The sequence below is a fragment of the Vulpes lagopus genome, chromosome 12 (assembly GCF_018345385.1).
Source record: "Vulpes lagopus strain Blue_001 chromosome 12, ASM1834538v1, whole genome shotgun sequence".
Taxonomy (NCBI): Eukaryota; Metazoa; Chordata; class Mammalia; order Carnivora; family Canidae; genus Vulpes; species Vulpes lagopus.
In genome coordinates this window covers 70,923,787-70,937,604 of record NC_054835.1, presented here as the reverse complement: position 1 = coordinate 70,937,604, position 13,818 = coordinate 70,923,787, and the positions used below count along the sequence as shown (strand labels likewise).

General features: G+C 45.1%; 1 protein-coding gene across 1 annotated transcript in view; it reads left to right on the top strand.

Moving 5' to 3' along the window:
• The first annotated feature begins 10,646 nt into the window (after nt 1-10,646).
• Nucleotides 10,647-13,818, top strand: part of HOPX (HOP homeobox) — a 28,130-nt gene continuing 24,958 nt past the window's right edge. Inside the window, exon 1 of the mRNA XM_041726478.1 lies at nt 10,647-10,764. The gene's annotated coding sequence lies outside the window, so the exon portion shown is untranslated. The remainder of the gene's footprint in view (nt 10,765-13,818) is intronic.

Sequence of the window (13,818 nt, the reverse complement as noted above, 5' to 3'; positions counted from 1 at the left end):
GAACTAAGTTGCTGCATAGGTGAGGCCCAGGTTCCACGGAGGACAAAGTCTTGAAAAGTCCTATGCAATTTGAAGTTACATAACTAATGCTTTTAGGATTATAGAGAATTTGGGAAGGAAGGAGACTCCATAACCAACATCTGATAATGATATTTAAAAGTTTTTATTTATTTATCTATTTAATGACATTTCAAGAAAAAAACACCTTTAATCCTAAAATCCTCTAATGGCATTAATAGCTTTAATGAAAACCTTTTCTTAAAATTTGAAACTGTTAAGGAGATAGGAGAGAATGTCAAGGGCCATGGAAAGAAGATATAAACTTTGAAAATGTTACTTGCAGTTGGGTTCTACTCTCCCATTCGTACTCTTAAAAACCCTATCAAAAGAAGCTCCTGCCTTCAGCAAATAAGAGACATGTTGCAGGTTGAATTGCCTCCAACCCCCACACTAAATTCACATTTTGAAGTCCTAACCCCAATACCTCATCATGTAACATTATTTGGAAATAAGGTAATTGCTGATATAATTAGTTAAGATGAGGTCACAGGGGAGTGTGTTGGGGGGCTAATCCAGGAGGACTGGTGTCCTTATAAAAAGGGGAAATTTGGACAGAGCTACATGCACTGGGGAGAACGCCATGTGAAGATGAAGGCAGAGATGGGGGCGATGCTTCTACAAGACAAGGGACAACAAAGAATCCTAGCAAACTGCCAGAAGCTAAGGGAGAGGCATGGGCCAGTTGTTCTCCTACAGCCTCCAGGAAGAATTGACTGTTATCTGAGACTTCTAGCCTCCAGAACTGGGAGACAATGAATTTCTGTTGTATAAGCCCCTCAGTTTGTGGTACTTTGTTATGGTAGCCCCAGAAAACTAACACAGCACATTACATCCCACCGTTTGACCCTAAAGAATCAGAGGTAATGTGGAGAAGAAGGGGTTGAAGTAGTTAACACTAGGTTCTTCAGTACATAGTTCACTAATTGAGAGATTTGTTGGGTTAATGTTATTTTCTTAAAATATAAACATTTGTTTGTTTTTATTTTTGTATATTTTTTTTATTGGAGTTCGATTTGCCAACATATAGCATAACACTCAGTGCTCATCCCGTCATAAACATTTCTTTTGAAGGCTATAATCATCAGTCATTCAGATCTTTTTTTTTTTTTTTTTTTTATGATAGTCATACAGAGAGAGAGAGAGAGAGGCAGAGACGCAGGCAGAGGGAGAAGCAGGCTCCATGCACCGGGAGCCCGACGTGGGATTCGATCCCGGGTCTCCAGAATCGCGCCCTGGGCCAAAGGCAGGCGCCAAACCGCTGCGCCACCCAGGGATCCCCAGTCATTCAGATCTTACAGCATACTGCATTTTCCAAAGATGGCCACAACATCTCCCATCCCACACTGGAGCCTTAACATTTCTCCAGTAAGAATGAAGAATTCTCTACTCATTCCCCCTTGGGTTTGGCGGGTTTGTGACTCACTTGCAACCAATGTGAGAATGTAGTAGAAGTGATGTTACATGACTTCTAAGGTCGTGTCCTAAAAGTTGATGCTTCTGTCTTGGGAGCTGAATTACTTGCACTGGAGCACTTGACTGCCATGTTGTGAGGAAGCTCAACCAGCGTTATGGAGAGACTGCATGGAGAGGCCTTGAGGCTACGTGAGGGAGATACCCAGTAAGACTGCAGTTTCTCCAGCTCCTCTGCTGTTCTCGCTTCAGCTACTATCTAACTACAACCATATGAGGGGCGTCAGACCAAAATCTACTGCCCCCCCCCCAACCGCCCCTGCAGTCCGACCACAAAAACTGAAAGGGATAATAAAATGATTGTGGTTAGTTTAAGCTTTGGAGTGATTTATCATGCAGTAATAGTTAATGGTCATGACTTAACGCATTATTCAGATAATCAAATTTCCTGACTCTTGAATTAATTGGTCCAGAATTGAATTTTCTTTAGAAAGGGGTGGGAAACACAGGAGAAAAGATAACTTGGTAACCTGGAAACATCTACTTTGCAGGTTTCCCCAGAGCCTGGTGGGTAGTTTTGTGTGCCACCAAAAGCCAGCAATATTGCCATCCTTGTCATCCTAACACTCATTAATTTAGAATGTAAATATGAAGGAGGCACCGTTGGATTTGAAACCATCGATCACACTAATGTTTATATAAATTAGTAAATTCCTGATTGGAGAGTCCTTTTTCTTCCTCTCCTCTTAAATGTGACCTAATTATGCAAAATTGTGCCATCAACTGCTTTGGCCGAGTTTGCTATCACTGGTGCCAGGGTCTTGCATGTTGAATTTCCCAACTTCTGCAAACTTCTATTTTTCAATCAGAATCTGGCACTAATTCTAATGTTTCTGACTTCATTTGTGGTGGGGCTGGGCGGGTGGGGATAGAAAAGACGGTCGTGCTTTCAATCATCTCCAGCCCTTGGCATCTTCCTAATAAGAGCCCTCCTCGTGTCATTAGTGCTGACATAGCTCTGCTCAACACAGAAGGAACATTTTCCCCAGTCACTTCCTTCTGTTCAGAAAAAGCCTGGATCCCTTTGACACCTTCATGTTCCAAATACTCCCTATCAGCTTGCAGCTTGTTTTCTATGGTGTCTTTGATTAAAGCCTTTTTCTATCAGGACATTTGAATAAATAATTCCCTTGCCTCTCTTTTGTTATCAGAGTTCTTGCTTGCTGCTTCTGGTCTCCAAGACAGCCCTGGGTCCCTACTGCCAGGGATTAAGACGCCTGTGAAATTCACCCTTGGGCTGCAAAATGCCTTGCAAGGGAATCTTTTGAAAACATTAACTTCTTTTCCCTTTTCAATCCCGAAACAGTAGTTACTGGGGAATAGTCACTCGGAACACGGCTATTAGTTAAGAATTTCTGCACACAATAACTGAGGGGCAACAAGGAAGCTGAAAAGAAAAGGCTTCATAATCCCTTATTTGTGACTCCTGAGTGGTAGCTGCTAAAAGTGACTTCTGCAAGCAGGCAGCTGCTTCTGCCATTTACACTTAATCAGATAATCACAGGGCTGGGAGAGACGGTAATCCAGCCTTCTGCATAAACCAGGGCCTGCAAGGCTTTCTGGATTGTTCCAGAAACCTCAAGTGTCATGCTCACACCTACACTTGGAAAGGTCAAAACACAGGGAGGAGAGGAGATCTCTTCTCCCTGAAACAGAGGCAGAAAGACATTACTTTTGTCACCTAATCCTCTCTTTTCTTCTTGAACAATTTTTGGGTGGATATCAACCCTACTCCTCAAATATCTATCACATGAGGCAGTGATCATTATCTTCATTTCACATATGATGAAATTAAGGCACAAAGAGGTTAAATTCCTGGGGCACCTGGGTGGCACAGTCAAGCATCCAACTCTTGATTTTGGCTCTGACGGTGATCTCAGGGTCAGGAGATCCAGCCCTGTGTTGAGCTCGGTGCTGAGTCTGCTTAAGACTCTCTTTCCCTGGGGCACCTTAGTGGCTCAGTCGATATGCCTCTGCCCCTGGCTCAGATCATGATCTCAGGGTCCCAGGATTGGGCTCCCAGCTCAGCGAGGGGTCTGCATCTCCCTTTCCCTCTGCCCCTCCGCCTGCTTGTGCTCTGTCTCTCTCAAATAAATAAATAAATAAAATCTTTTTCTTTTTTTTAAGGCCTTCTCTCCCTCCTCCCCTCCCCCTTCAAATTAATAAATAAATCTTAAAAAAAAAAAAAAAAAAGAAGGTTAAATTACTGGCACTGATGTGAAAAGACTAGGACAGGTTGACCAACCATCCCATTTTGCCCAGGACTGGGGGGTTTTCTAGGATATGAGATTTCCAGTGCTAAACCAGGACAGTTCTGGGAAAACCAGGAAAGCTGGTCACCATAGATCTGAGCCAGGTCCACACTGTCTCCAGAGCCTTCTCTCTGAATCCCGGTACCACCCTAAATTCTCTTCAGCTTGAGACTTGGCCTTGGGCAACTACTGGCAGCACCATGAAAAATAGAGAGGTCATTTCCCTTTGAGTCAGAGAACAAAGTCAGTGGTGTTGATGTGAAATATTGGGGTTCAGGAGCAAACAGTCAAGAAAGGATTCTTGAGATGTCTTCGTGCTAAAAGGTGGTTTTATTATAACACAGGGACAGGACCCATGGGCAGAAAGAGCTGCACTGGGGTTGTGAGAAGTGACTGATTATATATGGTTTTCTATCCTCTGGAGGGGAGGGTTGGGTTAGGGCCCCAGGAAATGGAGTCTTTAGGTTTCTGGAGGTCTGGCTGTTGGTAAGACTGCTTTTATTTTTTTTCTCATAAATCATTAAGACTATTGGAAACTGATGGAGACTCATATCCTATGTGACTATGATCTCTATTAGTTGACCACTCATTTTTCCTATTCCTTTGTTCTTGGGCAGCCGGGAGTGCCTGAGGAATATCACAAGCATCCCACCTGAGAGCAGGGAGTGGGGTGTTAGCTTATGCTTTGCCCTCAGCTTGCCTTTTGCTCTCTCATCAGTGTCACCTTTGGGAAATCAACTCAGGACACCAGGCACTCTTGCAGGTCACTCAGAACCCACTGGAAAGACCAGTCCAGGAGCTGCCTCTCCAGAGAGGTGAAAGTCAGACGCAAGACTGTACACCACCATTTATGTAATTCACCACATCAGAAGCCATTTTACAAGAGACCTTAAATTACTGCCCACTGCCCTGCCAGGGCCTCATTACAGAAACCTCAGAGAAGGCCATGGAAGAAGGAGGTTTTTGCTGAAATGTGCAGAGCAGAATTGCACTGAATTGGTTAACAAAATCAGACAAAAGCATATTTTTGCCAAAAGCAGAAATTAAGAACATTAGACATTTTTTTCAGGGCTGAAACAGATATAGTTCCTCTCTCCCTCCTTCCTTCACCTACCCCGCCCAACCCATCTCCCTAATCTCCCCCACATCAGGGTTCTCTCTTTTAAGATGTCTCTCTAGACTGCACTGAAAAGTCAGGCACTGACCAAACACATGCTTGGAGTATCGTAGCTGGAGCTGAGTTCTGGTTGCTCCCTCTGCTACACCCAAGCACAAACACGCACACGTACCTATGCACACACAGCCAGGTGTTACCCTCTAATTACTGGATCCCAAGAGGTTTGGGGAGGCCCAGGTTGTTGAGGAGGAGGACTAAGGAGTCTCGGGGAGTGGATCCCTACCAACAGTAGTAAGTGGAGTGCTTTCGTGTCACAACAGTCGTGCAATTGTACCTGTCCACTGATGCTTCCTCTCATTTCTCTAAGCCCTAAGTGGAGGGAGCCATCCTCCCTTATGGCTGCTGGGAGTCCCTCCTGTCTACCCAGTAGCCCCTGCCTCTCTCCCCTTGGAGGGTAGAAGATTAAAACAGAAAGGACCTCAGAGGGATCATCTTGTTCAACTCCCTCCTCACACAGGCAGGGGCTGAGGCATGAAGAGGGGATGGGAGCTTCTGGAGTCACATGCTGAATCCGCCCTGCCACCTCTGAGAGGAGGTGGCAGAGGAGGGGGCTGGAAGGAGAAGGCCTGTAGCTGCTAACCAAAACTTTTCTCTCCCTTCAGCAGATCCACAATTTTAGCCCAAAGTATTTCTAACTTTTTCACCACTGTATCAGATATGCATTTTTGTTGTTTGGTTTGTCTTCAACTTTATGTTTTTGTTATCTCCCCTTTTTCCTTTCTTCTTCCTCTCTGTTTCCAGGTAAAATCACTCACAGAAGTCAAATATCTTAAATAGAGCTTGGGGTGGGTGTACTCATGGGGAGGAGGCCAGACCTGCTCTTCCTCGCCTGCCTGGGGCTCCAGTGAGTCACCGTGAGAAGTGGCCACCAAGGTCATGCTGTGTGGTGATTGATAGCATGGACTGTGCCTGAGTTTGACGCCCAGTCAAGTAATTTTTCTTTTTCTTTACCCCAGCTCCCCACCCACTGCTTTCTAAAAGCACAGGGTGCATCCCTGAACTGTCATGGGTGTGGGGACTCTCTTTCCTCACCCTGTGTGTTAGGGGATGACAATCAGGCTGAGGTGGCCCCAAATGGTGACACCTTCCTGTCACTCATGGAAGAGCCGCCTCTTAGGTGAGGGTTCACCCCCCCTTGAGAATGTCACCCTGCAGCTCCTGCTGGCAGCAGTGAGTCCTAATACTGAGGGCAAGGAGTGGACACATTTGGGGACATGTGTGGGTGAAGACAGAGGCCCCCTCTCCCTCCCTCTTTCCACAGATGCCCGATACTCCCCATTACCAAGGGCCTTCCCCTTCCTCTGACCAAGAGCATGAAGGGGTTTCTGGGGAAAATGATGCTTGTGACCTCCCCATTCATTAGACTCTGGCTGAAACAAAAGGGAATGAGAGGAGACTATGACTTTTAAGTCAAAGAGTAAAGACAACACGGACCACACCAGTTGGAACAGCCCTCCCAGGCCTCTTCTGCAGTGGGCACTGTGGCTGGGCCACAGCATCCTGACTCCTCATCATCCACGGACTCAGGACTCCTCAAGGACAACAGGTGGATTAGGTCAGATGACGGAATCTACACTTGGAAAGAAACACCTGCAGTTCACTGAAAGAATGACCTAATCACTACTGGCTCACAACAAACTACAGAGTGTGGTTCTGTTAGAACTCAGTCCCTCCTCACCAGGGACCTCGTGAAGCCCTCTGGCAGGAGCAGCCAAGGGAAACATCTCCAGCCTAGGTTAGCTGCCATCACTTTCTGGTCCATGTTCCCTGTCATTTGCTACTTCCTGCGCTGTTTTCCCTCCAGCCAGGCTGGGCCCAGGCAGGGCGCCCTGGGAGTCGGCGTTTCCACACCATCTGCACATGGGATGAGATTCTTGGTCTCTCTGCAGGTTTACACCTTGGGGGCAGAGCTCTCAGCAAGTATGCTTCTACACTCTGGTAACTCTTCTTCCTAATTCGCTTCTGTCCAAGTCAGATTTTGGCCCTGGGGAGGTTTGTATCTCTTGTGATCAATTGTCTTAAATGTCTTTGAGAGTTTTCTGTTCCCTAGGGAAAGGCTTCTCTCTCCCACTACCATTGCATGCTCCTCACTCATGAAGTGGCCCTCTGCACTTTGGTGATCTCTGGCTTTGAGCCAGAAAGGAATAGCTGCTGCCCACTGTCCAGATATCACTGCCTTCTATGTAGCAAACACTCCTGTTGGCTCTAGCATCGGGGCTTTAGGGTCACTATTTTGTGCCCACCATGTGTGGGCTTCGTGAAGATGACTAAGGAAAAACGGGCTTCTTGTCGTAGCTATTAGTGGTAACTACTATTTATTGAGCATATACTATGTTCCAGGCATTATGCTAAGCAGCTTACATATATTATCTCTAGTCCTTGTGGCAAACCTATTTTATAGATGTGGAAACTGAGTCTGAGAGAAGTTGTATAACTTGTCCTGGCTCACACAGATGGGAAGTGGCAGAGATGGGACTTGAATCCAAGCCTGCATACAGAAGACCAGACTCCTTTCCAGCATTCTTCCAGTCACTCAACAAACATTTACTGAGTCACCGACCATCTCCCAGACATGTTCTTTTGATGACATCCTTCATCCTAACTCTCTTGATCTGTGACAACGAAGAGTTCCTCAAGTCCACCACATGGAAAAAGTCTAGAACAGCAAAGAAAAGGAAAACAAAATTACCTATCTGTGTGTTAATTTGAAGTTTGCTAATCACCAGGAGAAAATGAAAACGAGGTGAGAATTACTGTGTCAACCATGTTTCCAGTTTTCACATCTGAAGCAGTAGCTAGAGCTCCTAGATGCAAACATGGGAATATGGGACTCCACTGAAATATAGTAGACAAGAGGAGGAGCAGGAAAATGAGTCTGAAACCCTTATAGACTATTTGGCAACGTTTTTGTGCTTAGTTGCAGTATTAGATTTGATGTTTCTGAGAAATAACAGCATCATCAATTCCAACTGACATAGGAGAAGAGGCTGCGAGATTATATGCTATTCCTTGGATATGCAAAAAATCAGTAGTGATGCAGACTTATCATCTAAACCTGCAGACAAAAAAGAAATTTCACTGTAGCCAGCTATTTCCCTTATTTGTGGGTTGTTGAAATAGTTTTAATTTTGCTGAGAGTTGAAGTAAGCTTTTTTCATTAAAAAAAAAAAAAAGTGCATGCAACAGAGAGCTGATAGAGTGAAGCACAATTGTCATGGCCTGGACTGGCACTCAAGCTGTAAAGGGGTTTAGGTTATCAGACTTTAAAGATTTATGTATTTATTTGGGAGATTGAGTGTGCGTGTGCGAGGGGGGGAGGCGCGAGGGGGGCAGAGGGAATCCCAAGCACACTCCCTGCTGAGCATGGAGCCGGACTTGGGGGGCTCTATTCCAGGACCCTGAGGTCATGACCTCAGCCCAAACCAGGAGTTGGCCACTGAATGGACTGAGCCACCCAGGTGCCCCTAGGTTATCAGACTTTAAAGGATTCCTTAGATTGGTAGAATTATTGGTAGCACTTTTCTACTTCTGCCCTGTTAACTGAATCCTGATTTTGTGCAGATATCAGGGAAATTTGTTTGGGAAAGGTAGATCCTTCTCTGGGGCCCATAAAAGGAACCACAGTCAGCCCGATTCATTTCCTCTCTGCAGATGATGGGTTTAGCCAGTGTGGTGGCCATTTGACCCAGTTCTCAGCAAGGGGACACAACTGGAAGTCTGCTAATGGCTTCTGGAAAGACGTGTCTAACAAACAAAGAGGGACACTATGAGAAAGCCTATTTCCCTCCCCACTTGTCTTTGCTTTTTTTCATTTAAGGATAGGTTATACCAAGCTACCACAACAACCTCACCACCATGAAAAAAAGCAATGCCACCACACTGAAGACTGCAAAATAGAACACAGAAAATGCCTGGCTTCTTGGTAATCTCATTGCATCAGCGAGCAACCTGAAACCACATACCTACAGAGTTCTTAAGTGATGTCAAACTGCCCTATGGTCTCTGCCACTTTTAGTTTCATCTCCATGATACAGCGGATAATGAGGAATCGCTTACAGCCAACACATTATACAAGAGCAAAAGAAACATGTGTGAACCAAGGTGACGTTACTGATTCCAGACGTTTGGTCTGTTGGGTCGCACATCCGTCAAAGGAATTTAGAAACTAAGCAGACAGCACATATCTGTTGAGCACCTGCCATGCGCCAGACACTGTGCTGGGTGTTGGGGTTACGAGGGTGGGCGAGACTGCAAGGGTGTTGAGGTCATGGAAATCACATTCTAGAAGACAGATGATAAACAAACAAGGACAACTGAAAACATTCTGAAACAACTTTTTAAATATTGATTCAAATCAGTCCTCAGTGTAAACCCAGATGTCATCATCACCATCGTCATTGTCATTGGTAGAAGCATTTGTGCCAGGCTCTGTCGGTGTCAAAAAGCGAACAAGACATAGACCCTGCATTCAAGAAATCTGGGGGGTCAGAATCCAGATTTGGCCATAGAACAGTCAAAAGTTAGGCAATGAATTAGGCAACAAAAGAATTCTTCTGGTAACCAGGGTTAGGATAGGCCAGGCCCTCTGTCTCTACTATTCTCCCACACATGTTTTATAACCATTACCCCCTTTTCCAAGAGAGAAAGGAATATTCTTAGCGATTGCTGTTCTTCTTTCACATACGGCTGCTGTTCCCGAGAGAATCAAGTGGGCTCTTTCTTTGTCCAGTGAAGTGAAGAATATAGGCTGTGTAAATCTGGGTGGCACTTACCAGCCTGTGCTGTGGACCCGGCAAATCCCCACAGATACTCCCATAAATGATCTCACCAAGCTCTATCTCCCTTCCTTCATTCTCTCAAAATCATACCACCTAATGTGTTTAGCATGCTGCTATTGACTATGAATTGCCATATCTAGCCATAAAAAAAAACAGATAAACAGCCACTGACCGGGTCCCCACACCCACACACATACCCTCACCCTCAGACACGTTTCCACTGACAGTCACATGACCCACTGAACATACTCACGCTTGGAGAACATCTTCCCACAGGCTTGCTCACACACTGGCTTTTTATTTGAGCTCTCGTGGGGAATCTTTCAACTCTTAGATAGGAATTTCATTAACAAAGGAAGGGGAGGGGACGTCGAGACGAAAGTATAGACACAGAAGAAAGAAATGAAAACATCTTTTTTGAAGGGGACCTAAAATTGTATCATCCTAGCCTAAACCTCCCCTCTAACTGTTCTTTGTTTGTACGTTCTGTGCCTGAAAAAAAAAAAAAAAAGAACCACAACTTTTCATTGATTGGGCAACTGTCCAGGCTCTTAGCTTGGCATCCAGCCCGCAGAGCTGTGAAATCAACCTCACCAAGCCTATGGCTTAAAATGAGGCTACATCTAACTGGAAACCCATTCAAAATAAGGAACTTGGCACAAGGGTCCAGGGTCCTTTGTTTCTTCCTTCCTCCCAGCGGCACCTCTCATGTAGTCTTGGGGAAGCCTCTTACTTGGTGAAGAAAGAGATCAGGGATAAGAAGGGGGTGCTGAGAAAGTTCCATGAAACTCAGAAGTCACCGCCTGCATATCAAACCCGAATAACCAGGAGAGATGTAACCTGGGCACATGTTCAGCGGTTTCCCTGCTGCCCACACTGCAGGTTTTTCAGGTCCTTGCTTGAGCGTGCATTCACGGGCGTAAATAAGCGTGCCATCAACAGCCTGCGTCAGCCAAGCCAGCTATTTAAGCGGGCTGGCATCAGCAAACTCTGCTTCCCAACCTAGGGTTGCCTTTGCCACCTCCACGTAAGTAGCTTTCAGAGGTTTGCCTTTATTGCACAGGATTGAAATTGTGTAGAAAGTGGACTGAAATGCCATCGTTACCGTATTTGCTGTTCTGTGGGAGGGGGGGGAACGGTAATGGTGAGAGGGACAATGAAAGTTAAGAGCTGGTCCCAAGTGGGGAGCCAAAGAACATTGCTGGGTGCAAGATACCAGAGCCTTGAGAAGGTGCAAGGGGTGGAGGGGCGTTGGGGGCAAGGTGGAGTCTATCTTGGCCTTTTGACCAGCAGGTGAGATGTTTTGCTTGCTCTCTCTTGTCTCTGGAAGACACTTGGAAACTGGTGTTTGTATGACTGTGCCAGATGCATATGAATTTATCATTTGGAGGCTGATGTTGCTAATATTCATCTCGATCTAAAATCAGAGCATTATTTTTAATTTTTTTTTAAATTTTTATTTATTTATGATAGTCACAGAGAGAGAGAGAGGCAGAGACACAGGCGGAGGGAGAAGCAGGCTCCATGCACCGGGAGCCTGATATGGGATTTGATCCCGGGTCTCCAGGATCGCGCCCTGGGCCAAAGGCAGGCGCCAAACCACTGCGCCACCCAGGGATCCCTATTTTTAAATATTTTTTTGTGTGTATGATACAGGGGAGTAAGAGGAGGTACCTCTGGATTAAGTAGAGGTGGCTCAGCTGTGAATTTGCGGTGCTGTTTTTTGTTACGCCTGGTTCTTATAATACTTATTTACAACAATGCAAACACCGATCTTGTTTAAGATAAAAAGGAATCCCATGCTCTGGGGTTTTGAGGAAATGCAGGTTTGCGATATTTGAACCACAATGGTATCCAGGTAATCAGGTGGAGTGTACGTAAGATGCAATAAGAATCATTGAATAAAGAGGCATGACACTCCACATAACTTAGGTGAGAAGGTCTTGAAGAAATGAGGAATGCAAAAGTTCCCGTGGGGCAGCGCCTGCCACTGGAGGGGCCCGTAGTGTCCCTAGTGAAGTAGGGTGAGGCATAACCAAAGCAGGCAGAGAACAAAATCAAGATTCTGAGGAGAGGGGAAGGGAGGGAGAGAGGAGCCAGACAGTAGAGGAGTTACAATTAGGCATCATATAAATGAAATACATGTAGGATTCTAATAGGAATAAAGCAAGAATCTGGTGATTAAGAATCTGGCGAATCAAAAAACAAAATGAAATCTTGCCATTTGCAATGATGTGGATTGAACTAGAGTATTATGCAAAGCAAAATAAGTCAGAGAAAGACAATTATCATATGACCTCACTCATATGAGGAATTTAAGAAACAAAACAGAGGGTCATAAGGGAAGAGAGGAAAAATAAAACAAGATGAACTCAGAGAGGGAGAAAAACCATTAGAGACTATCACAGAAAACTGAGGGTCCCTGGAGGGGAGGGGGTTGGGGGACTGGAGTTACTGGGTGATGGGCATTAAGGAGGGCACATGATGTAATGAGCACTGGGTGTTACATAAGACGGATGAGTCACTGACCTCTGCCTCTGAAACCAAGAATACATTTTATGTTAATTGAATTTAAATAAAAATTTTAAAATGCAAAAGAAAAAATAGAATCTGGAAAAAGCCAAGGACCTTTCCCAGGTAGTTCCCCCTGCCCCCAACACATGCCTTGACATTCATTTTCTGGAGCCCTAGAACCCCACGGACCCCAAATGAATGCACTTAAGCTAATGCATTATTATTATTATTTTTTTCTAATGCATTATTTTTAAACTGAGCTGAAACCTGCTCACTAGGAATCTGCAGAGAGGTAGTGGGGAGTTGGCCACCAAACGGAAGCTCACTTGTAAGGTCACAAAGGTCTGATTCCCATCAAGGAAATACTGATAAAGGGGTTTCTCTGGGCAAAGATAAGTTGGGGGCCCAAGGGAAGAGAAAATAAACAAAAGGTGGCTTCTGTTCTCAGAGAGCTTGAAATCTGAAGTATAAGGACGTAACGCGAAGCCAGGTGAAAAATAGAATATATGGTATGATTCCATTGGTATAAAATGATAGAAAATGCAAACTATAGTAACAGCAGATCAGTGGTTGGTTACCTGGGGAAGAGAAGGGGGGAGATGAGGGGTGACAGGATTACCAAGAGGCACGGGAGACTTTTGGGGGTGATGGACATGTTCACTATTGTGATTGTGGTAACCATTTCTTACCAGATCATACACTTCAAGACATGTGCAGTATGACATGCCAATTATACCTCAACAAACAATACTGTTTTCTGTATAATTAAAGGCATTTCTAAAAACCAGCCTATGCAACATCCTGAAAATAAGAAGTATGTTTGTAAAAAAAGTTAATTCAATAAATAAAATGGATCATCAGACTGTCAGGATTGTGGGGTTTTATGGAACTTGGAAGATTCCAGAGATCATCTAACTCAGCAATTACAGATCTGGAAAACTGTTTTTAAAAATACCTAGGATGGGCCCCAACCCAACCAATTAAATATGGATCCCTGGGTGTGCAGTCCTGGCATTATGGGTTTTTGTTTTGTTTTGTTTTTGTCAGCTCCCTGGGTGATTCTAATGTGTGCTGCCAGGGATGAGAACTAATTGAAACCCCAACCTCTCCCTTGACACACGAGGCCAGGGAAGCCTGGAGAGCGGGTGGGTCTGCCCCTGACCATACAACCACCGAGTCCTATGACCCAAGGAAGACAGCAGCAGGATCTTGGAGGAAGAGGAACCCCTGAGACCACAGGGGCCTCAAAACCACACTTCCAGCTCTAGCTAGGATGGGGCATCGGGTGCATTTCAAGCAAATTCATGGAACTCAGACACACTTAGGGCAGCCAGAGGGAAGAATTACCCAGAACCTCAAAGGTGCATTATTTAAGGATTGTGCTAATGCATGAGAAGGGAATGGTGAGAAGGGATGTTGCAAAAACGAATGCTTCCTTTTGTTCCCTCAAAAATATCTGGGATAATTCGGAGGATTAGAGTCACTGAGAGATTCACAGCAGACACTCTGCTGGGGCGGGGAGGGGTGCACTGGGCCAAGATGTTCTTTGGGGAAGTAGCTCGAGTTC